The sequence below is a fragment of the Lithobates pipiens genome, unplaced genomic scaffold, assembly GCF_037356315.1.
Source record: "Lithobates pipiens isolate NorthernLeopardFrog02 unplaced genomic scaffold, aLitPip1_a1.2 Scaffold_19, whole genome shotgun sequence".
NCBI lineage: Eukaryota > Metazoa > Chordata > Amphibia > Anura > Ranidae > Lithobates > Lithobates pipiens.
In genome coordinates this window covers 351,423,195-351,447,242 of record NW_027507764.1, presented here as the reverse complement: position 1 = coordinate 351,447,242, position 24,048 = coordinate 351,423,195, and positions in this window count along the sequence as shown.

Here is a 24,048-nt window from a genome sequence, read left to right as displayed (position 1 = left end):
ATCTCTGTGCGATTCGAGTTCAGCTATACAGATAGTATGGCTGAATTCGTGTCGCACCCGCCGCACCCGCCGCAAACTCGCACGGGACCCTTTTTTTGGTCCGCAGCAGAATCGGATCGCATGGGTGTTCACACCATGCGATCCAAGTTTGCAGATCGCACTGCGATATGCGAACTGATCTGGGGGTGTCATTAACATTTCACTGACACTCCCAGCAGTTCGCATAGGGCAGTGTGAACTGCCGCCGGGAGGCATGCGATGCGGGAACCCGCCGCGCATTCGTGGCGTTCCCGCATCGCTCCAGTGTGAACCCAGCCTAATAAGCGATCGTTTTTCTGATCGCTGTATTAGTGTCACAGGTGACGCTAGTTAGGCAGGTAGGTATTTAGGTTCGCCGCAGCTTTTTATAGCGCCAGGGACCCCCATATACTACCGCATAAAGCCCCCTGATTGCCCCCTAGTTAACCCTTTCACCAGTGATCACCATATAACTGTTACAGGTGACGCTGGTTGGTTAGTTATTTTTTTATAGTTTCAGGGCACCCGCCATTTATTACCTAGTCTCACTAGTGTACCCCTAAATTTAGGGGTGTCTACTTTCTAAAATGGGGTCATTTGGGGGGGGGGGTTTGTGCCATCTTGGCATTTTATGGCCTTCAAAACTGTAACGCCCTTAGAAAGCCTGAAGGCGGTGCTTGGTTTTTGGGGCCCCGTACGCGGCTAGGCTCCCAAAAAGTCCCACATATGTGGTATCCCCGTACTCAGGAGAAGCAGCAGAATTTATTTTGGGGTGTCATTTCACATATGCCCATGGCATGTGTGAGCAATATATCATTTAGTGACAACTTTGTGAAAAAAAAAAAAAGTTTGTAATTTTCCCGCAACTTGTGGCAAAATATAAAATATTCCATGGACTCAACATGCCTCTCAGCAAATAGCTTGGGGTGTCTACTTTCTAAAATGGGGTCATTTGTGGGGGTTTTGTGCCATCTTGGCATTTTATGGCCTTCAAAACTGTAATAGGTAGTGAGAAGTGAACTCAAAAAATTACGCCCTTAGAAAGCCTGAAGGCGGTGCTTGGTTTTCGGGGCCCCGTACGCGGCTAGGCTCCCAAAAAGTCCCACATATGTGGTATCCCCGTACTCAGGAGAAGCAGCAGAATTTATTTTGGGGTGTCATTTCACATATGCCCATGGCATGCATGAGCAATATATCATTTAGTGACAACTTTGTGAAAAAAAAAAAAAAAAAAAAAAAAGTTTGTAATTTTCCCGCAACTTGTGGCAAAATATAAAATATTCCATGGACTCAACATGCCTCTCAGCAAATAGCTTGGGGTGTCTACTTTCTAAAATGGGGTCATTTGTGGGGGTTTTGTGCCATCTTGGCATTTTATGGCCTTCAAAACTGTAATAGGTAGTGAGGCGTGAAATCAAAAATTTACGCCCTTAGAAAGCCTGAAGGCGGTGCTTGGTTTTCGGGGCCCTGTACGCGGCTAGGCTCCCAAAAAGTCCCACATATGTGGTATCCCCGTACTCAGGAGAAGCAGCAGAATTTATTTTGGGGTGTCATTTCACATACGCCCATAGCATGTGTGAGCAATATATCATTTAGTGACAACTTTGTGTAAAAAAAAAAAAAAAATTTTTTTTTTTTGTCATTATTCAATCGCTTGAGGCAAAAAAATAAAATATTCAATGGGCTCAACATGCCTCTTATCAATTTCCTTAGGGGGTCTGCTTTCCAAAATGGGGTCATTTGGGGGGGTTTTGTACTGCCCTGTCATTTTAGCACCTCAAGAAATGAGATAGGCAGTCGTAAACTAAAAGCTGCGTAAATTCCAGAAAACGTACCTTAGTTTGTAGATGTGACAACTTTTGCGCAAACCAATAAATATACAATTATTGACTTTTTTTTTACCAAAGACATGTGGCTGAATACATTTTGGCCTAAATGTATGACTAAAATTGAGTTTATTGGATTTTTCTAATAACAAAAAGTAGAAAATATCATTTTTTTTCAAAATTTGCGGTCTTTTTACGTTTATATCGCAAAAAATAAAAATCGCAGAGGCAATCAAATACCATCAAAAGAAAGCTCTATTTGTGGGAAGAAAAGGACGCAAATTTTGTTTGGGTACAACATTGCATGACCGCGCAATTACCAGTTAAAGCAGCGCAGTGCCAAAGTGTAAAAAGACCTCTGGTCATTTACCAGCAAAATGGTCCGGTCTGAAAGTGGTTAAGCAATAATCTCTACTATTGTTATCATAGCAACAAATAAATCTAGCCACACAAAGTACAGTCCCTGTTCAACCTTCTTTAGATTTTTTCCATTAATAATGTAGTGCAATGTCTTTAGCCGGCCATAGATGGTGCGACTTTCTTTTTCTGCAACCACTGCTTGCAGGAAAGAAAATCACTTGATTCACCCATGAATGCAGTCAATGTTGATCGGAGAATCCATCGCACACTGCCATTGTGTTCTCCCAGTGGAGGGGCGGTGGGAGCACACTGATTTTTGCTTAATCAGCTGAGATTTGGTCATGTCTAGCTATACTAAATCAATCAATTAAGTTATATAATCAATAAGGTTGGCCCTACATAGTTGTTGATAAATCTACAGCGGGTTATACAATCAGCAACGCGTATGGCCAGCTTAACACAGTACATTAAAATGTATTGCAGATGTGGTTTATGAAGTCTGTCTATATAGCTTGACTAATGTACTTCTAACTCCTTCATGTGCTGTAATCATTTTGTTTTATAATTTAAACAAAGCTTGATTTATGCGTAGAAGGACATAAGTTTGAGGACATTGTCACTTTACAAAATATTTTCAGCATTCTCAAAGTGTGATTAAATTAGAAACTGTCAACAGAAGCAAAAGCAGCCGCATTAAAGCAAAAATGCACATCAATGGTATTTAGGCAACTCCACCCATTGACAATCCATCTAATATTTCAATTTTACTGTCAAAGAAAGTACAACAACACCTTACTCATATTTTAAGGTTCCTGAAATATTTCTGCATAAGAGCAACATAAAACTGATCCACACACAACTGTTCACTAGAAACTATAATTGTGCAAATATTTCACAGTTGTAGCTAATAATTTGCTTTACTGCTGGTCTAAATGAGTGAAACAGGTGTCTGTTTTAACACTATAATTATGAAAACATTTTATCAGTTGTCAAACTATGAACCAAAGACCCATGGTTTATTTAAATAAATGTAGTTGGAGCTGTTCAAATAAATGTTCGTAAATAAGGTGAAGCCATGTTCACTTTGAATACCCAATCATGTGCTTGCAAAAATACTTTTTTTTTAAATTTTCACCGCTCCTAAACCGCTCCTACCCATTGAAATCAATGGGGCAGCGTGGCTATACCGCCGGCAAAGCGGCGCTGCAGCGGCGCTTTGCAGGCGGTTTTAACCCTTTTTCGGCCGCTAGCGGGGGTTAAAACCACCCTGCTAGCGGCCGCAGACCGCTGGTAAAGCCGACAGCCACACCGCCCCAGTGTGAAAGGGGCCTTACTAAAACATGCCTGGTTGTTTATTCTTATAATTATTTAGAATTATTTAGGGTAATTTAGAGACATGGAATTTCACTTGGGAATCAGGTGTTAATGCCATTCATACCTTAGCAGGCCCATCATAATCTCCCACACACACACACTTCACCACCCAAAAATACTGTACATTTTATATATACAATATATACAGCATCTCACAAAAGTGAGTACACCCCTCACATTTTTGTAAATATTTTATTCTACCTTTTCATGCGACAACACTGAATAAATAACACTTTGCTACAATGTAAAGTACTGAGTGTACAGCTTGTATAACAGTGAAAAATTGGTGTCCCCTCAAAATAACTCAACACACAGCCATTAATGTCTAAACTGCTGGCAACAAATGTGAGTACACCCCTAAGTGAAAATGTTCAAATTGGGCCCAAAGTGTCAATATTTTGTGTGGCCACCATTATTTTCCAGCACTGCCTTAAACCTCTTGGGCATGTAGTGCAAGAGCTTTACAGGTTGCCACTGGAGTCCTCTTCCACTCCTCCATGACAACATAACAGAGCTGGTGGATGTTAGAGACCTTGCGATCCTCCGCCTTCCATTTGTGGATGCCCCACAGATGTTCAATAGGGTTTAGGTATGGAGACATTCTTGGTCAGTCCATCACCTTTAGCCTCAGCTTCTTTAGCAAGGCAGTGATCATCTGGGAGGTGTGTTTGGGGTCGTTATCATGTTAAAATACTGCCCTTTGGCCCAGTCTCTGAAGGGAGGGGATCGTGCTTGGCTTCAGTATGTCACAGTGTTGGCATTCATGATTCCCTCAATGAACTGTAGCCCCACAGTGCCAGCAGCACTCATGCAGCCATGACACTTCCACCACCATGCTTGACTGTAGGCAAGACACACTTGTCTTTGTACTCCTCAGCTGGTTGCCACCACACACACTTGACACCATCTGAACCAAATAAGTTTATCTTGGTCTCATCAGACCCAAAGCCATCGTTCCATTAATCCAAGTCCTTAGTCTGCTTGTCTTCACAAACTCTTTTCAGGCATTCTTGCACATCATCTTTAGAACAGGCTTCCTTCTGGGACAACAGCCATGCAAACCAGAACTGACAGCCTGACCCCCTACCCCTTCAACCTCTGCAGCAATGCTGGCAGCACTCATGCATATATTTTCCGAAGACAACCTTTGGATATGACGCTGAGCATATGCTCTCAACTTCTTTGGTCGACCATGGCGATGCCTGTTCTGAGTGGAACCTGTCCTGTTAAACAGCTGTATGGTCTTGGCAGTCAGATCTTAGGGGCTTGGCAATCTTCTTATAGCCTAAACCATATTTATGTAGAGCAACAATTCTTTTTTTCCAGATCCTCAGAAAGTTCTTTGCCATGAGGTGCCATGTTGAACTTCCAGGAACTAGTATGAGAGAGTGAGAGTGATAACATCAAATGTAACACACCTGCTCCCCATTCACACCTGAGACCTTGTAACACTAATGAGTCACATGACATCGGGGAGGAAAAATGGCTAACTGGTCCTTATTTGGACATTTTCACTTAGGGGTGTATTCACTTTTGTTGCCAGTGGTTTAGAGATGCATGGCTGTGTATTAAGTTATTTTGACGGGACAGCAAATTTACACTGTTATACAAGCTATATACTTACTACCTTACATTGTAGCAAAGTGCAGTGTTGTCACATGAAAAGATAGAATGAAATAGTTACAAAAATGTGAGGGGTGTACTCACTTTTGTGAGATACTGTATATATATATATATATATATATATATAATATAAAACCAACAACTAACATCTGCCAAGTATTTAAATACACACCTACTATACAGAAATTGAAATATTTGACATTTGCTGTGCAACAGGTTGTTCTGAGTAAACTGTCATATTTTAAGCATATTATATTTTGATAACTTTTCAAATATGTTCCATATTTTCTCTCAAAACATTTTACATATTTATCTGTGAATGCTATTCAAACCTCCTTAATATTAACCAGTTTATGAAAATTCTAGACAGCAGCCCTTCAACAGACAGCATGGGAAGTCCAAATAGCTGCTTGTCAAGCATCCTGAGAAGCTAATATTTCTTTATCTTAAATGCTTCTAAAAAATCATCTTAACATTGAAAGGGTTCCTCCCCCCCCCCCCCCCTTCTTGAACTTCATTCCCAAAAAATTGTAGAGATGGCTTAATAAGAACATTTTGGGGTTTGATGATTTCTCAGCTTGTAAAGGCACCCAAACCCTTCAACCAAACTTTAGCTTTAACTAAATAGTATCTAGTCAATTAGCTACCATAGGTCTTCAAAGTCATCATTACTAAATCTTGATGTAGTAAAATTAAAACTATTTTGATTTATTGTATACAAACAATTTTAAGTGTTAATCCACTATCAAAAAGATTTTTCTTGCTCTGTTTCTGTTGTCTTATTCAATCGTAGATATCACACCATGCTTGTAATTGTACGTAATTATATCATTCAAAATCTCTTTTTGTGATAATTGCTAATTGGACATTAGCTCTAGCAACCATTACAAAAGTGGTAAAACATTCTCAGCTTGTTAAAATGTCAATAAAATTATTGAAAGAAAAAAAGAGATGGCAAAGTAGGACATTTAACACAAGTTAACACATTTCTTGGACAGCTCTTTTGTGTCCTGTATAAATCTAACTTTGTGAGGCCCATTTGCAAGTCTTACTGTAGCTACATGTGATTGTAATGTTGAGTATGATGGCCTCATGTGGAGGGCAGTTTATAAGTACTGCTACACCCTGCAGGAGGTACGGAAGCTTTGAGAGACTGTTATTTAGCTACCACACTACTAACCAATCTACCAATTTAACAAAGCACAGATGCTAGCTTTATTAACAATAGTTAAAGGGAGGATAAGAATATGATTTGACTTGGAACCCCATAGTAATACTTTGCCAAAGGGTGCCATAGAAGGGTGCCATAGAACCTTAAAGTACCCATAAATATGAGATGGCTGATATTGCCAGCAAGTTGTTCTTCGGGAGAAACAGAAGTAAGCTTGCAAATTCCAAGTCCAAATTGTTAATATTCCTCCCTGATTAGGGGGAGGTTTTTGCTACCATGGGTTTAAGGTGAATTCTGCAGGACTGAACTTCTCTATAAAAATAAATTGCAGAAAAAAAGCATTTTAAAGCATAATTAACTGGCCTATGGCTATGGCCAGCAGGCTTAGAAGGGATAAAAAAAAAGATATGATAAACCAACCCCCAAATTATAATTGTGGGGTCACAAAGCAGTCATAATGTCAGTGAATTGGATGCTGTTGTAGGAAATAATAGGGACAGCTGACAAACTTCATAGGGATAGATTGAGTGAGTTAGAAAAGTATACTTTAATTCTGATTTCAAACTCTTTGGGCAGTATGCTGTTGATTTTTTGCATTTGAGTCATTTTGTCTTTTATTTTATTTTGTAGTTGATTTGAAGTCAGTGGTCAGTTTTAGCTGATGTCCCATTCATAGCAAACTTTTTGAGACTTTATTGGTTTTAAGTTTATCTTGATAGGGCCTTTGATTTAGGTTAAAATGCTTTTTATATCTTTTGTGGGTTTTTTGTTTCTATATTATGTTGATAGGGCTTGTTTTAGTTTGGGGTTCTTAAAGCAAAGAATTAATTTGCTGCTGTCCATCTGTTCTTTATTCAGATTGGGGTGCTTATGCTATAGTATATGTAAACCAAGCTAATTGTAACAGGAAAAGTTAATTCCACAGGTAAATGTACACTGCTAATGTATGCTTTCGCTAAGACTGTCTGTGAATGTCAAACTCTTGTGTAACACCTATGCAGCTTTAAGGTATTCTTCAAGCATGTGATTTAAAGTGGTTGTAAACCCTTAGGACACACTTTGACCTACAGGTAAGCCTAGATTAAGGCTTACCTGTAGGTCCAAGAAATATCTCCTAAACCTACACGTTTTAGGAGATATTTGCAGAAAGACAGGCACCGCTGTCTACGGCGCATGCGCCGTAGACAGCGGTGCCCAGGCGCACTGAGCGCCGCACCCGTCAACAGCGTTATGCCGCGCGTGGCGGCTCCCGTGTGCATGCTCGGGAGTGACGTCATCGCGACTTCGCCAAATGATAGCGGCGGAGCGGCGAGACCCACCGAGAAGATGGATGCGCCGGACTACATCGGACAGCGGTGACTTCGCTGGCTCCTGTGTCAGGTAAGTGACACATAATGGGCTACTATGCAATGCATAGTAGTCCATTATGCTTTACCTTTGCAGGGAATGAAAGAGGAAGTAAACCCATCAGGGTTTACTTCCTCTTTAAAGGGTTTATATATTTTAAATGTTGCCCCTGAATGTGCATTTAAAAGATTCTCTACCTACTCGCCCATGGAAATGCTCAGCTTCCCATGCCTTTACTGGCAGGACATATAAGGAAACAATAATTTATTCAGTTACTGTGAAGGTTACTTGTGGACAGATACACAGGCAACTGTTTGTACATCTTAATCTCAGGAGGAAACAACTTCTACTCCTAGTGGACACAAATACTGGTTCGTTTTCTTGTTCTTTTCTGTTTTATGCCATTTACTTTTATAGCCAAGTCACAATTTTAAGGTTCTTTATATTATTATGTTTTAAAAAATATTATATAACATTCTTGCTTTTTGATACAAATAGCATGATGGTAGCTCTCCATAATTCTTTAGGCAACCCTTCTCCCCTTTTCCCCAATGATGTAACACACATGTGTCAAACACAAGGCCCGCGGGCTGAATCTGGCCCACCAGGCTATTTCATGTGGCCCTTGCACCTGCCCTGCAGCAGACCTTGTCTCAGCAAAGAGGAGGACAGAACTCTTCTGCCAGATCCTGCACGAAGGTCATCTCTGCCAACCACTGCCCCAGGAGTCGGCAGTAGAGAGGAAGACAGAACTCCTCCTACAGAGCCTGCATCTCTCTGTGAAGCCATAGCACCCCTATGTCTCTGCCTCCCCTGGCCTCAGCATTATGCAGACTCTGGCAGCTGACTCTGGCAGCTGACTCCAGCCCTCCTTTGGTCCTCCTTCAGACCCTGCACTTTCTGCATCCCAGCTCTGCCCCAGCTTCTTCCCAGCAGCAGCACAAGGTAAGGGGAGTGCACTGTAATTTAAAGGGAGGGTGGGGCCTTATTTATTATGATAAAGAGTGGATACATTTATATGGTCTTACAGATACAACTGGCCCTTTCAGGGCACCCATAATGCTGATGTGGCCCTGGATGAGTTGAGTATGAAACCCCTGATGTAATACCTACATTATTTAATATCTATGCAATACCATAAGACAGGGATCTGCAATTAGCGGACCTCCAGCTGTTGCAAAACTACAAGTCCCATCATGCCTCTGCCTTTGGGTGTCATGCTTGTGGCTGTCAGAGTCTTGCTATGCCTCATGGGATTTGTAGTTCTGCAACAGCTGGAGGTTTTGGATATCCCTGCCATAAGAGAAGAGGAATTGCATATACCTGCCATAAGAGATCACATTATTTTGGTGGTCCTTCTTACTACCCAGGGTAAAATTGTTTAGCTTACCCCTTATGAATGAAGCACATTCTAGCTTGGAAACATACCTTTCTAACTTAGATGCAGTTGTTTGCATCACTACTCCCCTATTTGGTAATTATATCCTTATGTTTTTTTGGGGGCTATTCCTGCAGTGTTAAATACTTCTCTCCGAGGTTGCCAATTTATGCTTGTTTAACATTATCACAATGTATGACATGAACATCTATAAACACAGCCAAGAGTGCCTTGCCATTGGAAGGAGTTATATGCCCCTGTTATAAATGTGACAAGTCATTTTAAAAAGATATACAGATGTGTGTTGGGCTTTTAACTTTTGTACTAATAAATATTGTATAACTTTTAGGTTTACATTGTCTAATTCTAAGGCACTTAAAGTCCACTTTTAAAAAAAATACAATATTGAAAAATTCAACAATTTCCATGGGGTGAACTTTTGAATGAGTGTATGTTTAGCAGAATCCAGGTTTACCAGTTTATGTAGGTTTCTGTAGCACATGGAAGATATTGTGGACTGAGGGCAGTCAAATTGTACCTACAAATCCAACTCATGTGTTCTGAGCCAGCTTTTATTCCTGCTAATTCAGTTTTCTATTTCCGTTTTTAGATTTCGTCTGTTTATTTGCTGCCAGATGCCTGCAGGATCCTTTAACCATATGTCTAGTTTCAATCTGCACACCTGATTTTAGGGGCTTCCAGATTTTGAGCCTGCTAGACCTCTGCCTGGATGTACTTAAATGGAAGCTGCAGATTTTGGTGATTCAGAAATTGTTTGTTCACACACTTTCTAATATTACCTTGCAATGTCTTAATATTTAGGGGCATTGTAATAAAAATGAATCAATGCATATTCATCAGCAATATTCACCACCTATGTTGGGGCAATGTTCCAAAAATTTTTTAAACAGTGAATGTTGGTAATTGCCTAACATACAGTAATTGCTTTTCGGCAGAAAAGGAGAAGTTGCCCAATGCATTTGACATTTTCTATAGAGCTAACCTGTGTTTTCTATGGAGATTCAGCACTTGAAACACTAGTTTTTCCCTTTTTTTTTTACTTACAATTCCTTGAAAAAGTATTTGTACCCCTTGATATGTTTCAAATTTTGTCATGTTACAGCCAAAAAAATAAATGTGTTTTATTAGGATTTTATTTGCTAGACCAACACAAAGTGGCATACAATTGTGAAGTAAAAGGAAAATGATAAATGTTTTTCAAATTTTTTTACAAAAGCATGGCGTGCATTTGTATTCAGCCTCTACTCCAATACCCCTAAATAAAATCTAGTGGAACCAATTGCCTTCAGAAGTCACCTAAGAAGTTTGTTAGAGAACCTTAGTGAAAAAAACACCATCATGAAGGCCAAGAAACACACCAGACAGGTCAGAGATAAAGTTATGGAAAGGTTTAAAGCAGAGTTAGGTTATACAATAATATTCCAAGCTTGAACATCTCATGGAGCACTGTTCAATCCATCATCCGAAAATGGAAAGAGTATGGCACAACTGCAAACCTACCAAGACATGGTCATCCACCTAAACTGACAGGCCAGGCAATGAGAGCGTTAATCAGAGAAGCAACCAAGAGGCCCATGGTAACTCTGAAGGAGCTGCAGAGATCCACAGCTCAGACAGGAGAATCTGCCCACAGGACAACTATTAGTATTGCACTCCACAAAGCTGGCCTTTATGGAAGAGTGGCAAGAAAAAAGCCAGTGTTGAAAGAAAGCCATAAGAAGTCCCACGTGCAGTTTGCGAGAAGCCATGTGTAGGACACAGCAAACGTGGAAGAAGGTGTTCTGGTCAGATGAGACCAAAATTGAACTTTATGGCCTTAAAGAAAAACTCTATGTGTGATGGGAAACTAACACGGCACATCACTCTGAACATACCATCCTTACCTTGAAACATGGTGGTGGCAGAATTATGTTGTGTGGATGCTTTTCTTCAGTAAGGAATAGGGAAGCTGGTCAGAGTTGATGGGAAGATGGATTGAGCCAAATACAGGACAATCTTAGAAGAAACCTGCTAGAGTCTGCAAAATACTTGAGACTGGGGCAGAGGTTCACCTTCCAGCAAGACAATGATCCTAAACATACAGCCAGAGCTACAATGGAATGGTTTAGATCAAAGCATACTCATGTGTTAGAATGGCCCAGTCAAAGTCCAGACCCAAATCCAATTGAGAATCTGTGGAATTTCTTGAAATTTGCTGTTCACAGATACTCTCAATCCAATCTGACAGGGCTTGAGCTCTTTTGCAAAGAAGAATGGGCAAAAATTTTAATCTCTAGATGTGCAAAGCTGGTAGAAACATACCCAAAAAGACTTGCAGTCATAATTGCAGAGAAAGTTGGTTCTAAAAAGTATTGACCCACGGGGGCTGAATACAAATGCACGCCACACATTTCAGATACTTTTTGGTAAAAATATTGAAAACCATTTTTTATTTTTCTTCCACTTCACAATTATGTGCCACTTTGTGTTGGTCCTTCACATTAAATGCCAATAAAATACATTTATATTTTTGGTTGTAATATGGCAAAATGTGGAAAATTTCAAGTGGTATTATTATTATTATACAGGTTTTATATAGCACCAACAGTTTGCTCAGCGCTTTACAACATGAGTGCAGACATTACAGTTACATTACAATTTGGTACAAGAGGAATCAGAGGGCCCTGCTCGTTAGAGATTACAATCTAAAAAGAATACTTTATCAAGGCACTGTACTTTAAAGAGGGAGTCCACCTAAAACAAAATTATTAAAAGCCAGCAGAAACAAATACTTTTAATAAATTGACACTTACCTTTCCTGGAATCCAGCCATGTCGGCAGCTGAAGCCGAGCAATCACTCAGCTCTCGACTCCTGCCGCCGCCATTCTCGGTGAGTGTGCGAGTTGCGCAGCGCAATGAGAATGGTCTGCTCTGTCTCTGGGACCCATGTGTGTCCCAGCAGACAGTGCGGCGGGACAGGAAGAGGTGTAGACTCCTGTGGGAGTCTATGCCCGGAAGTGGGTGCAAATACCTGTATGATAATTGTGTGAATCTCCGCTTTAATAAACAATGCAAAAATAATAACAAAAAAATATTTTCTACTAAATCAGCACAACGTTTGGCATTGGAGCTGGTATCTCCATCACAAATGATCTGCAAGCATGTGGCGTTCTTACAATACCAACCTAAATGCCCCTCCGCTTTGGGAAGTCATTTGAAATAAAAGGTACCTCCCCCTAAGCCCTGTTTCCCAAATGATGATGGTGCCAGACCCCCTGACATCTTGGTGCCCAGGAGAGGTTTCTGGCATGGCAGTTATGTAAAGCATGAAAAAGTATATAAACACAAGTTAAAAAGCACATTCATTTTTGTTTGATGAGTGAAAAAAAAATAAAAACTGTTTCTCTGTGTCCTCTGTGCACTTCCTGTGTTATTTCAAAGAGCCCATCTAATTTTTATTTTGGAATACATAATGACTAGTCTTAAAGGAGATAGGCTGTTCACTTTACAATGAAGGGAATTTACCCCAAAGCTTAGTGCATGAATGAAGTTCTGATGACTTCCATCATCAAATCATCTGCAAGAAACAAATGTAGTTTTTTTTTTTTATTATGCGCTTGCACTTGATTGGATATTCTTTGCAAAATGAAATTTTACCACATTTACTGAGATATGTGGAAGTTCACTTGCAAAGTTCAATTTCCCCTGCAAAGTGAACAGCCTATTTGCCTTTAGAAAATCAACCCTCTTGGAGTCAGGAAAAAACAAAAGACTATAATCAGGGCTGGCAACCATCCATCAACAAAAAAACTATGCCCAAAACAGAATTTAGGAGCTGAGTGCACTTTTGGCAGATAAAAAAGTATTTTTCTGTACTTGCAGAATTTCCCTATTTCCCATTCCCTCAATTCTCTGTAGTAAAGCCTGCAAGGATGAATCAGAAAGGGAGCACAGAACCTTTGAACATGAGGTTGTTGTCATGTGAACCATTTGAAAATGTCCAGAAGGGACAACTATCATCTAATATTTATAAGTAACTAAAAAGCTTATTTAGCCAAAATATTACTAATAAGAATGGGTTGAAGAAATAGTAGTGTTAAGGTTCGACAGGCCAATCCAAACATCTCTTGTGACAAGTGGGATGTGTAGAGGTGGGATAACAGGTACTTGTTGTAAGAGTTTCTTATCATACACACTCTCAGTCATCCTATTTTCTTTTTGTAAAAAAATGCATATGCGTCTTTGTGTACTGAGCTGCAAAGAGATTTAGATTAGGAAGGGCAGACCTTCTATGTGTTTGTTTCATGTGCATAGCCCCACTCAAAGGTCATTCAAGCAGTCATGTTTATAACTGATGTAGCCAGGAGCTGGATATCTATCTATTCCTGTAATCAGTAGACGCTATGTGGCTTTATTTCAGGGGGAGCCGTTTCCCTTTAGTGTTCCAGTTTTGGCTGTCCTGCTACTTTCTTAATCAAGAGATGAGATAGAGCAAAGCATCCTGGGATGTGTAGTCCATACGGACAGCCTGTATTATGTGAAACTACAACTACCAGCTGCCTGATGGAGAAGAACAGACTGCTGGAAGGGACTATAAGAGGGAAGGTTTGAGGCCTGGGCCCTCTCTTGGGACTGGTGTGGATCTCCATGCAGGGAATCTGTTACAGGGAGAGTTGCAGCTGAGTCACGGCCTGCTCTGGCAGAGTTATCCAGTTCCCCTTCACTGTCCAGCGGCAGCCTGGAGGCCGTTCTTGTTTCATTCATCCTGCAGAGATATCATATTCATTTGAGCCATGGTGCGGTGCTGCAGAGGCCAGATGTCATCCCGTGAGCCACATTCCTGAGAGCTTATCATCATCTCCTGTTCCAGTGTGGTGAGCGGGCAATAGCCCAGTATAATAGGCAATTATATAGGCACAGTATATAGACACCATTGTCTCTTGCACCCATTGCCATCTTTAGTCCAAGGATTTGTACCAACATATCACAGACACTATATACAGACATCTTTACCATCCATTGTTCTGCTGTTGCTTGTAGTTCCACAGAATATACACATCTTTAAGTCAGTGATCACTGTGAATCCAGTTACAGTTTTGATTTATACAGGAAGATCATCTGCTGGTTATACACAACCTATTGGATTAACTACTTTGCTTTACCATCTAATATTTCTTGAAAGCAATTAAACATCTAAGAGCTAGCTGAAGATTAACTGGACTGCCACACAGCAACACAGGGCTACTTTTACCTACCTCCCCATATCAGGGATTTGTTTTACTGAAGCTAATAGAGCTACAGTTCCCCAAGAACTCTCTGTAAGAGCAGGTTGAATTGTAATACAGTTCTTGTTTTCTAAAAGTTGTACTTGTTTATCTGCTGTTCTGTATTAATATGTGAAGTAGCAGTAGAAGTAGCAGTAAAGAGTGAGAGACATTCCTCTGTTCTCCTGTAATACGTTCACATAGGCAGTATATGCACTTATCTAAGCACCAAGATTATAGTGTTAACTGTTGACTATTTGAATCTTTGAAGTGATAGTTGTTCCTCTATTAATAAAAAAGTTTGACATTTTAAAGTGTAAACTTAGGTTGCCTCTTTGATTCCTTTTACTATCATTTCATTAAAGAAACAATTTCCGATTTAATCAATTCTGGTGTATTTCCTGCTTACTGTTGTTATTTAAAGGAGAAAAACATTTGAACCCAGGGTTTCAGAGGACTGACAGGGTAAGGGGAACCAGAGGGTTATTGATTTATCTTGCGACCCTCAAGAGAGCAGCGCTACACTATGAAGGAGGGAGGAGATGATTTACTTAAGCTGGCCATACATGGATTGAAATGCAGCCAATTTATCAGGGAGTTGTTGAATTTCAATCCATGTATGAGCTATCTGGTTTTACATAAGATGATCTATTGATACATTTATGTACAGCCAGTCTATTGGGTTCTTTCTGAATGATCAATGTCACTGACTAAAGCCTGCAACTCTGATCACTGTATTCTGGCAGTGGGGAAGACTTCTCACCAACAGAATACAATAGCTAATTTCTCAACCTTTAATGTGCTGCGGGGAGCCCCCCAGGATGCCATACTTGCTGGCACCAGATACCACCTCAGGAAAACTTTATACTGTAGTTTGCTTCAGTCAATGAAGTTTTAATATTTGTTTTGGATGTATGTTGTGCCATTTTACAATAATCTTACACTTCTAAAGTCCCACGTATGTCTTGTTCCCATTTATTCATACATAACAACTTAGTGGAGGCAGAGGTCAATATATTATTAATTTTAGATACAGTATGTGATTAGTGTGCTTGTCTAAATTCTTGAATAAATATTCCACTGATGTAGCAGAGGTTGAATTAATGTAGCTAAAGAAATTGCTATCGGGGTATAGAAATACAGTTCTGAATTAGGAAGCTGATATTTCTCCTCTAGGAATTGTTTCAACAAGACACCTCTATGATCACAGAGATCTACAATGCGTATCAGACCTTTTTTGGTCCACCAAGCGCAATTTTGGGGGTGGAGACCTGGGGTGAAAGCAGGATTACCAAGCAGTGGAGCCAAAGAGGCATGCAGGGATTTAAATCCATACACAGTCATCGACCTGTCCCATAGGTTCAATGAAGATGACAAAGTTGGGCATAGCATAACCAATCTATCTTTTGCTTGCATACACATCAAGTGGCTGATCGCCTTATTGGTATACAGTGAAGATTCTAATGACCAGGTTTTAGAAAAAAAACACTCTTTCATTAGGCTGGCTTAGTTCAATGGTACTCATAAGCATGAGAAGGGCTGGCCTTAAATTATATAGAGTTTGATTTTCTAAAACAGGAGAGTGCAAAATCTGGTGCAGCTGTGAATGGTAGCCAATCACCTTCTAACTTCAGCTTGTTTAATTAAGCTTTGACATAAAATACCTGGAAGCCAATTGGTTTCTTTGCAGAGTTGCACCAGATTTTTTATTCTCCTGTTTTGGTAAATAAACCCCATAGTGTCCTGTGCAAGATTAGTCAGCTGCCCTCCCCTTTCCCTATCCAACCAATGTCATGCTTGGCATGTTGCCTTCACCATCTGTTTCCTTCTGTGCATCATCATGATGTTTTTGTGGCTCTGTAATGTCTTACCTACATTTTATGTGCTGATCTTATCTTTACAACTCTGGCCTCTTGCAAGTCTGACATTATTTATTTATTTGTTTCAGGTTCTTATATAGCACCCGTCTTTAGAAGTGAAAGGCTTGTTTTGATTGTTAGCCATCCTTATATTAACTAATGATTAATCAACAAACACCCACCCCCCACCCTTAACAGTTTAAAACTAGAGCACCCTTATGTGGGTACATGTTGCTGGGGGAGCATGTTGCTGGGGTCCTTTCCTTTCCTCTAGTGTTTCTTTCTTTAGGTAATTCTTTATACAAATGATATGCACTTCAAGCTCTGCACTTCAGAAATTGCACGAAACTAACATACATAGCAAACTGCACTGAAAAGCACCAAACAGGCTGCAGTTGAGCCTGTCTCTCTATTCAGCTCTCCTTCCACCCTGTAACCTGCGCTTTCTACCATTCCTTCTGGCAGTTGTGTCCTCTCTCCTCAAAATCTCTTTCCTTCACCTCTCTTCTCCACCCCACAGCTTATATATATATCACCCTCCCTTCTGTCCTCTCCCTATTACTGCTCTTATGCCGCGTACACACGACCAGACTTTCCGGCAGACTAGGTCAGACAGAATCAGTCAGTCGGACATTCCAATCGTGTGTGGGATAATCCGATCGTTTTTTCTTTAAAAAAAAATCAGACGGACCTAAAAATAGAACATGTTTCAAATCTGTCCGATGGACTCAATTCCTATCAGGAAAACCGTTCATCTGTATGCTGGTCCGATGGACCAAATACGACGCAAGAGAAGCTATTGGCTACTGCCTATTGAACTTCCTTTTTTAGTCCCGTCTTACATCATCACGTTCAAAATGAACGGATTTTCGAATGAACTCAGTCCATTCGTGTGTGGTCAAGACCATTCTTTGGGAAGTCCGTCGGAACTCCATCGAAAGTCCGTTGGGAAGACCGTCTGACCTTTTCTGATGGAAAGTCTGGTCGTCTGTACGCGGCATTACCAACTCTTGCTAATTCTACACCCACATGCTGATAAAATCTCCAGGACGCTGGGGCATGTCCCTTCATATAAACTGCACTCCCACATTACCTCCCTCTACCTTCTGCTTCTGTGATATATCCCCAAACCCTGGGCCTCCATCATTTATCACCCTCTGGCAGCTGCCCCAATCCACAGATCTTAGTTTCTGTTCCTCTACTTTCCAAAACCAGCCTCCCCTTCTCCTGTGCCCTCTAAAAATGACCAGTCTGTCTGTAACAATCTCACCTCTCCCCATGACCTCTTTGTCACAAATTTCTTTAACCTACTTGCCATTATCAAAACCTAGCTTCATGAAACCGACACAGCTTCTCCTGCTTCCCTCTCCCACGGTGGCCTTCTCTGGACTCATTCCCCCAGACTTAGTGGACGGAAGGGAGGTGGAGTGGGAATCCTTCTAGCCCCACACAGCACCTATGAAGTACTTCACCCACCTCCCTCTCTAACACTCTGCTCTTTTGAAGCACATTGTATTCATCTGTTTTCTCCCTTTTCTCTAAGAATTGCTGTCATCTACCGGCCCCCTGGACCAGTATAAACCTTCCTTGGTGACTTTTCTGCCTGGCTAACCCACTTTCTCTGTTCTAAAATCCTCACAATCATTCTCGGTGACATACGTGGTTAATGCTAATCCTACTGCTACTTCTAAACTTCCCAATCTAACCTCCTCTCCTGACCTGAAGCAATGGATGTAGGCTCCTACTCACTCCAATGTAGTTTTGCCAACCTTCAGTATTTTTACTGGCATCCAGTAAAAAACAGGCAATTTTCTCCTGACAGTAAATGCCAGTAAAAGAAAAAAGTTGCCAGTATAAAATATGGCTGTGATGTTCGGCCTGGTCCAGCGTGGCCGAGACCATCTGAGTCCCTGCTACAGTGTGTTTGGGCAACTCTGGTGGAGGCGGTGCCCGATCGTGTCATGTGATATTATGGTGCAAGGGAGCCAAGCAGAGCGGCCATAGCCCCGTGTGTGTGGGTCTGCAAGAACAGAGCAGGTCGGGAGGGGGACTGCCAGTGCTGTTTAGACTGGAGTGGACTGAAGGGACCAAGAGTCAACTTCATGTGTGTGTGTGTGTGCCTTCCTATTCTAATTTCTTGCCCTCCTGAGTGCTGTCCCTTAGCTATTTACTTACTATATTGAAAAATAAAATAAGAAATATGTTTTTTGCCCTAATATCTACCTTAAATCACATTGCTAATCGCATATTGTACTTGTTTGTAGCCGAAATACTAAAATTTGCACTTAAAACTGTAATTTTGTAACTTTTGGAAATACCAGTAAAAACTTGGCTATTGTGTGAGTAAATTTCAATCTGGTAGGTTGGCAACACTGCTCCAATGGCAATGACCTTTATCTTTTGTTTTCTCCTTTCTATGCACTCTGTGCAGTCTCTCCAACAATCCTCTGCCACTCTCTGATCACAACCCTATTTGTTTTACTCTCTCCCAGTCTTCCACCACCTCTCCCTTCAAAAGCCTATCAGTTACCCGTAGAAACCTTTGCTACCTCAACCCTTCTCTTCTCTACTCTGCTACTGACCACCTTTATGACAAAATCTCTCCCCTCTCCTGCCCCAACCTAGCCAATTCTGTCTACAACAGTTCACTGTCATCCTCCCTAGACAAGTTCGCCCCCCTCACTACACGCAGAATCATGCCCCGACCTCTACAACCCTGGAAAACAGATGACACCAGAAGTCTTATAAAACATAGCTGCTCACTTGAGCACCTGTGGCATAAGACTAAGTCCCAGGAAGACTTCAACCAATAAAAATCTGCCCTCCAAAAATACTATTCCTGCCTCCTCACTGCCAAGCAGATGTATTTTATCACTCTCATTAACATATTCTCATCCAATCCCCATCAAACCCTTCTCCAACTTTAATTCTCTACTCTGTCCTCCACTGCCTCCACCCACTAACCCACTCACTGCCCAGATTGCAAATCACTTAAAAAATAAAATTGATACAATTTGTGAGGAGATCTCCAATGTGCAAATACCTTGTCCACCTAACACCGCATGTCCACAGGTACAATCATTACTCATTCAACACTGATACAAAAAGGGTACACCCCTTGCCCCCATCTATAGCTGGCTATCACGGCAAGAAGCATTGGAAGGCTAACCAGGGCCATTTTTAAGGCAGGGCAAAAGGGGCAGCTGCCCTGGGCCCTGTCATTGTTGTGGGGCCCAAAGCAGTTGCCTCATACTTGTCAACTATCCTGGTTTAAATTCCCTAATCCCTTAAAGTTTTAGTCCTGTGCTGTGTCCCAATATCACAGTGTAAAGTGCTGCTACTAATGCTGCCCAGCTCTGCCCTATTGTTGTGTAAAGATGACTCACCCGCAGGCCCTGTGTTTACATGTAAATTACTGGCATTCATATGTAAATAACAGCAGCATTGATATGTAAAAAGAGGCGGCTGGCGGCATTGATATGTAAACCATGCAGGTCATATCAAAAGTAATCTCTAGCAACCAATCAACAAGCAGAAATCATGTGCTGTAACCTCTAGCAACCAGTCAGTGAGTGGTAGGGATACACTGTAACCTCTGACAACCAATCGCAATAGCTGCCTGATCTGATTCAGTAAACTGATTTTGAATCTAGCTGCTATTTATTGTATGTCTCAGAGCAGGTGGAGAGAAAAACTGCATGGGGGGGCCCCAAGAAAAGTTTTGCCCAGGGTCCAATCAATATTAAAGATGGCCCTGAGATTAACAACAGTTATTCAACCCTGCTACTATTAACAAGGTTGCTAAACTTTTTTTCTAACACTCACCTAACCACCTGTCCTCTGGATCCTGCTCCATCGCAAATGCTACGCTGGCATTTTCCCCAACTCTGTAAAACATGCACTAGTCACCCCATCCTTAACTGCTTGCCGAACTGCCGCCTTCATTATACTGCGGCAGGTCAGCGCAATCCCGCGAGCCGTCATAGCCGTACGTCGGCTCCTTTAAGAGGCACGCGCCCGCTGCACTCGGGGGTGCCAATGAACGACAAGCGATCGCTGGGCACGAGAGACAGACACATCCCTGTTCTGTTCTGTGAGGAAAGACAGATCGTGAGTTCCTAATAGCTAGGAACCACGATCTGCCATTTCCTCTAGGTCAGTCCCCTCCCCCTACAGTTAAAAACACACACAGGGAACACAGTTAACCCCTTGATCACCCCCTAGTATTAACACCTTCCCTGCCAGTGCCATTTTTACAGTAATCAGTGCATTTTTATAGCACTAATCGCTGTATAAATGGCAACGGTCCCACAAATGTGTCAAAGGTGTCCGATGTGTCCGCCATAATGATGCAATCCCAATAAAAATTGCAGATTGCCACCATTACTAGTAAAAAAATAAAAATAAAAATGCTATAAATCTATCCCCTATTTTGTAGACGCTATAACTTTTGCGCAAATCCATCAATATACGCTTATTGTGATTTTTTTTTTACCAAAAATATGTGAAAGAATACCGGCCTAAACTGAAAAAATATGCTTTTTTTTTTAAAAAAAAATGGGGATATTTATTATAACAAAAAGTAGAAGATATTTTCAAAATTGTTTTTTTGTTTATAGTGCAAAAAAAAAACCGCAGAGATGATCAAATACCACCAAAAGAAAGCTCTATTTGTGTGAAAAAAGGACATCAATTTTGTTTGGGAGCAGAATTGCACGACCTTGCAATTGTCAGTTAAAGTGGTTGTAAACCCTTTACAACCACTTTAACCTAAGGGTAAGCCTAGATTAAGGCTTACCTGTAGGTGCTTGAAATATCTCCCAGACCTGCACGGTCTAGGAGATATTTGCAAATCACTGTACAGCGATTTCTTCTGCGCATGTGCCGGAATTAGAAAGGGCACGCTGTGCTGTTTCTAGCTCGGGTCATGCCGTTAAAGGCAGATCCCGTGCACATGCGCAGGAGTGATGTCACGCGACTCCGGCCAGTCACAGAGCCGGAGTTTGCGGCCCCCCGGAAGGAAGAGGGGTGAAGAATGGATGCTCGCTACTAGTGAGGAAGACGGGGACATTGTGGGATTCTGTTGCAGGTAAGTGTCACATAATGGGCTACTATGCAATGCATAGTATCCCATTATGCTTTTCGTTTGCAGGGAAACAAAGAGGAAGTAACACCCACCAGGGTTTACTTCCTCTTTAAAGCAAATTGCAAAAAATGGCCGGGTCATTCAGCAACCAAATCTTCTGGGGTTGAAGTGGTTAAAAAGCCCTCACTGGACCCCACTAATTTTACCAACCTATGCCCCATCTCTTTACTCCCCTTCTCCTCCAAATTCCTTAAATGTCTGCTCTACAACTGACTGAGCTATCATCTAACTAAAAACAATTTTCTTGATCCCTTTCAGTCTGGATTTTAGCCCTCAACACTACACAGAAACTGCTTTCCTTAAACTCATAAATTACCTACTAATGGCTAAAACCAATGGACACTATTCTGTACTACTCCTCCTGGACTGCTCTGCTATGTTTGACACAGTGGACCACCCTTCCTCTTCAAAAAACTCCACTCCTTTGGTCTCCGTGACTGTACTCTTCTCTGTTTCTCATCCTACCTATCTCACTGTACCGTCAGTGTCACTAACAACTCTACTTCCTCCTCTCCTCTTCCTTTCCCCGAAGGTTCTGTTTTTGGACCTCTCCTTTTCTCAGTCTACACAACCTCCCTGGGTAAGTTGATTGCCTGCCGTGGTTTTTAATACCATTTCTATGTCCATGATACCCAAATCTATCTCTTTACCCCTCACTCGATGAGTTTCCTCACGTATTACTAATTTACTAACCAACATAGCAGCCTAGATTTCACACCACTTCCTCAAACTCGACCTACCAAACTTACCAACCTACCTAATATCGAGCTCATAAGCTCTTCCCCTGATTTCTCTGCCAAAATCAATGGCTCAACTATCAACCCCTCCCAAAAATGCCAAGGTCCTAAGTGTAATCCTTTCTGTCCCACATCCAATCACTGTCCAAAGCTTGCTGTCTAAATTTAAAAAAAATTATATTCCTAAATACCTTCTTGCACAGCTCTACTGTGCGATCATGTGGTCTCCTTGTGCTGGCTGGCTGATGTCAGGGGGAAATTTCAGCCCCTCCCAGTTCTCTTCTTAAATTGGGGAAAGAGAGCGGAGGGGGATCAAAGGTCAAAACTGGTCAAGAATTTGAACACTTCAATACAGTTTATTGAAAGTTTGAAATGTAGTTGAAAATATGATCGCAATTTCATCAAAGCTGATCACATTTTTCAGTCTCATTTGTTTAGGGCAACCTCACACCCATCTCCTAGCTGTTAATCAAACCATCGTTTTGCACCTGTCTGCTATCTATCAGGACTACAGGGCTATCCTCTTGTTATGGAGAAGAGGAAGGGAGCAGACTCTTGCAGCACTATCCTGTTTTTCTTGTTGCTTATCTTGACCTGATATAGTAGTGTGCGTGTGCATTGTCATCCTAGGACTGGTAGTAAGTTACTGTCAGAATTATTGGATGAAAAAAAAGGAAATAGCCTGAGAAAAGAAAACCAATACACATCTAAGGACTGGTAACTGCCATATATTGCATATTTTTTTTTGGTTTAAATACTCTATAATGTGGGTGGGCTTACTTCACCAAGTAAAATGACTAAGTTAGAATTTATACTACTCCATTAGTAAAGTAGCCCATTTGAATCTAAAGCTAGCCATACATGGGTCAAAATTTGATAGGTTCAGCAGGGATCGGCCAAATTTCGATCCATGTGTCACCTTTCCAGTTTGACTGATGTCGGTAGTTAGATTGACTTCTGTTGAGTGGGAATGTTTGAAAATGTCTGTTGATCAGGCTGGTTGGCTGCAACAAATGATCAGTGTATTCTGTCAGAATACAATGTCCCAGAGGGGAGGATTCCTTCCCTCCACTTGTTTTTTTTTCTTTATTTTTTTTGGGTTTTTTTTCTTTTGTTTTTTAATCAATAGTTTTTATTAAAGTTTAAATTTTTAGCAAGACAAATGACAGAAATTATGACTAAATAACAGATCAGTTACAGTAGTTAGATACATAGATAATAGTATCCAAAAATAATAAAAAATATAATATAAAGAAAACCATATTAATTATCTTAATTATAATCGGGAAAATAAAGATAACGATCGGGAGGTTATTAATACATCCATTGTGGAGACAATACACAAAAGTAATATCAATATTATCTTCATATATTTATATACTGCCAATTTAAGTAATTCAAAGATGATGAACCTCAATATATTCCCGAACACCCCTATGGGTGCTAAACTGTGTTCGGATTTGTTTGTTTTTTCTTGATTGGCCCACTGTTTTGTTTTGTTTTTTTAGTTTGTTTTTTAAAGAGTCATATATGGCAACCTTAACGAAAGTAGTAGTGGTCATTGGTGTTAATTAAAAAAAGGAGTAGAGAATGTTCACTTTGCAAAGCGAGCTGTTAATTTTGCATAGTAAATAAAGTGAAGATATCTTTCCTTTGAATATTCATGTCATGTACAGCAATTTTTTTAAAGCAAGACTTTGTTTTGCAAATAATTGGATGATTGAAGTGAACGGAGCTGCACCTTATTAACTAAGCTATGTAAACATGCTCTACAAGTTTTGTAAACCATCCCTACGTTCTGAAAGGCACCAGCAGACCAGAAGTAAAGTTTCTGTGAATTCTATGGAAAAATAACAATTGAAAGGTTAAAATTTATCTATAGATTAAGATTTATTATTCGTTTTAGATACAGCGGGGAAGGGTTATAACCCTTTTCAGGTTTTA